Genomic DNA, 3,634 nt, shown 5'->3' with positions numbered 1-3,634 from the left:
ATTTATATGGCTTTTCTCCAATGTGAATTCTCTGATGTACAGTAAGGTTTGAACTACAGCTGACGGTCTTCCCACATTTAATACATTCGTAAGTTTTCTCTCCAGTATGAATTCTGTGATGTTGAAGCAGGGATGACCTATGACTGAAGGCTTTCCCACATATACTGCATTCATAGGGTTTCAATCTAATGTGATTTCTCAAATGCATATTCAGTGATTCAAGCTGGCTGAAGGATTTCCTGCATTTCTAAACTTCAAAGGGATTTTCTTCAGTATGAATACTCTGTTGAACAAGAAATGACAGGCTACTAAAGACTTTCAGGTATTTATTGCATTCATATTGTTTCTCCATAGTGTGAATTATTTGATGTTGAGTAAGGTGTGAGCTACAGCAAAAAGCTTTCCCACATTCTCTATATTCATAAGGCTTTTCTGATGGTGAATGAGAGATGACCTATGAATGAAGGCCTTTCCATGTATATGACACTCACAGTGGTTTTTTCTTTTTTTTTTTTTACTCATAGCGTTTTTTCTTGCATATGAATTTTTAGATGTTGAACAAGAAGGGACACACGACTAAAAGACTTTCCACAGTTCATACATTCATATGGTTTCTCTCCAGTGTGAGTGCTCTGATGGTTAGTAAGTGATGAGCCATGGCTAAAGGCCTTCCCACATTCAATGCATTTGTAAGGTTTCTCTCCACTATGATTTATCTGATGTCGTTTAAGGGATGAGCCACGGCTAATAGTCCTCCCACATTCACGACATTCATAGGGCTTCTCTCCTGTATGAATTTTCCAGTGGCGATTGAGGATTGACTGTTTGCCAAAGGCTTTCCCACATTCACTGCATGTATAGATTTTCTCTCTATTACAAGTCTGGTGAGGAGATTTGCTCTGGTTAAAGGCTGCCCCACTTTCATTAGAATTCAAAAGTTTCTTTCCACCATTGAGTCTCTCATTTTTTATAACTGACTTTTTGGGTAAATTCTTCTTTAATATATCATATTTGTGTGAATTCCCTTCAGCAAAATTTTTTTGTGGTTCAGAAAGAGTAGACTTTGAATGAAAGGTGTTTCTAAATGTGTCATATTTATAACTGTCCCCAGTGGGGCCTTCTCTAGAGGTGAGAGTTGCTGGTCTGAAATGTTCTACATAAATTTCATGCTTCCCTTCCAACTTCTCTATATATTGCAAATTCTTATTAGAATTTGAAAATTCATAATTTTGTTTTAAAACATTTTCTATTGTTACTGTTTGGAGTGAATCTTCCTCATAAATATCCTTCTTTGTTGATAATTCCTTGTTTTCCCATCTTGATTCCCAATCTGAAATGCATCAAGAAAGCACAGCACTGCTTTTTCTTTTTTTTACTTCTTGAAAAGACACTTCTATGGTGGAATTAGGAGAAATGGATAAGAAATGAAGTCTCCAGAAAACACATAGTTCAGACAACTCAAATATTTCAATGATTTCTGAACAATGCTCAAATGAAGCAGAGAATACAAAGTTCACAGAAGGAGGAGGAGTGATAACAGAAATGGGTAAAATATACATAATAGATAAAACAGTATGTGAAAAAAACGAAACTATCAGAAATAAAATGTGGAAGGCATTCTGGATTCCAAGTCATCTCTTTGTGCCCATATTCACATGTGAAAGACTGCATTTTGTCTCATAGCCTTTTTCTCCAACCTTCCATTAATCTCAATTTGCTGCCAGATTAACACACTTAAAATACAGAATTGATACTACTACATTAAACAGCTGCAGTAAAAACAAAATAATCTAAGTGCTCTTTATAGCTGACAAACATTTAGGCCTTCTGAGGTTATGAAGAAACTGTGAATCATATCACTTATTAGACATTAGAAAATATTATTCCTAGGAACATATTTTATATGTTCCTTACTTCCTCTAATATGTTCATATTTCATCCACAAAGCTCAGCTTTAGAAAAGTGATTTTCCCTCTAATTGACAGCTTTTCTTAGCTAAAAGTATCAGTATGTTTTTCCTTATGTAGATTTAAGAAAGAATAATTTGCCTTACTTTGTCATGAATAGAGTAACAATTTGAATTATTATGATGGCAAAAACCTCTAAACTTGATTAGGTGATATGAGTGATACAGATAATAATTTGGGATAGAGAAACAATTATTTTGAAAATCTAAGCTAAATATTTCGTTTTATATTTTTCATTTATATTTGAGATATTTGGAGATAGTATTCCTAAAATGCCTCCACACTCACTATAAACATCTTTAACAAAATCTTCTTTAGTCTCGTTCACCATGACTCACCTGGAATCATACCTTTTGACAGTTTTTTCTCCACCATCCAGGGCTCTCTCCCATCCTCCAACAATGTGATCACATATGGCTTAGTTACGGAAAGACCTGCTTACAGGAAGAATATAGAATTGTTTAAGCTGTGGTCCTCTATTATGAGAGGCCATCACAAGAGGGACCACAAGAAGGGATAAAGAGTATTCACTGAAATGGAAAGATAAGCTTCAGGGAGGGCACAACAGAGCTGCACATTTCCTTGGGAACATGGTACGGAAATTCAGCCATTTACTTAGGAGGCTCTTCAGCAATTCAGAGTGGCAAAAGAGCCCCTATTGGAGTGGATGGGGTAATATCCTTACTTACAGAGACCAGGTTCTTGTAATTCTGGACCATCACATCCTTGTATAAGTCCCTCTGAGCAGAATGGAGTCATCCCCACTCTTCATGAGAGAAGTCTATAGCCACATCACTAAATGTCACCTGAAATAGCAAATATATTTAGGCTCAGCCATAGCCCAGACCTCTTCTGTCACTGATGAAGGGGTAAAAGTAGCCTGCTTGTGGAAGAAATGGAACAAGATTCAGGAGTTGTGACAAAAATTGGGAATGTGATCTTAGTTAAGTAATAATAGGACAGTTATGTAGATGGAATTCTTACATAATAAGGGGGACAGTTATGTGCTTAGGATTATTATACAATAAGGGTGAGAGACAAATATGAGAGCTTTGCTTCAGTAGAATTTTTTGTTAAAAGTTATAGAATTACATGAATTTTTAAAAATCAACATTTAACATTAGACAGCATAGAGTCAAGTATTTGGTTATATCTTTTATAGTTTAAGTACTAGGTAAGTAATTAAAAAATGAGGCTAAAGCGATTGTCTCTCAAACAAGATACTCAGGATGATCCACTAAGGCTCACAAAAAATGGGTTCAGAAAAAAGATCTTTATATTAAAGACTGATAGACATTAATATACATTTTGGTAAATTCTTCTTTAATATATCATATTTGTGTGAATTCCCTTCAGCAGAATTTTTTTGTGGTTCAGAAAGAGTAGACTTTGAATGAAAGGTGCTTCTAAATGTGTCATATTTGTAACCGTCCCCAGTGGGGCATTCTCTAGAGGTGAGAGTTTTATTTCTCTACAGGCGAGAGTATTATTTAAAATAGTAAAACTTTAGAAGCTTAAATATTCAATAATAGCTTATTGGCTAGTCAAATTATAATATGTGCAAAAAATACATCCATTTAATACAGCATTATTACTGTCTTTGATTTGTGAAACAGACTGATCTACTGTGGTAATTTGTTAGCTCCGAGAGTTAAAGAGTACTAGCA

The 3,634-nt window shown here is 34.9% G+C and overlaps 1 pseudogene; it reads right to left on the bottom strand.

The window, feature by feature from the left end:
- Nucleotides 1–247: 247 nt before the first annotated feature.
- On the bottom strand, nucleotides 248–2,776 carry LOC112613276 (annotated as a pseudogene).
- Nucleotides 2,777–3,634: the final 858 nt, after the last annotated feature.

This window comes from Theropithecus gelada, chromosome 19 (genome assembly GCF_003255815.1).
Source record: "Theropithecus gelada isolate Dixy chromosome 19, Tgel_1.0, whole genome shotgun sequence".
Classification (NCBI taxonomy): Eukaryota; Metazoa; Chordata; class Mammalia; order Primates; family Cercopithecidae; genus Theropithecus; species Theropithecus gelada.
The sequence above is the reverse complement of the archived record's forward strand: the minus strand, read 5'-3'. Positions and strand labels throughout refer to the sequence as shown.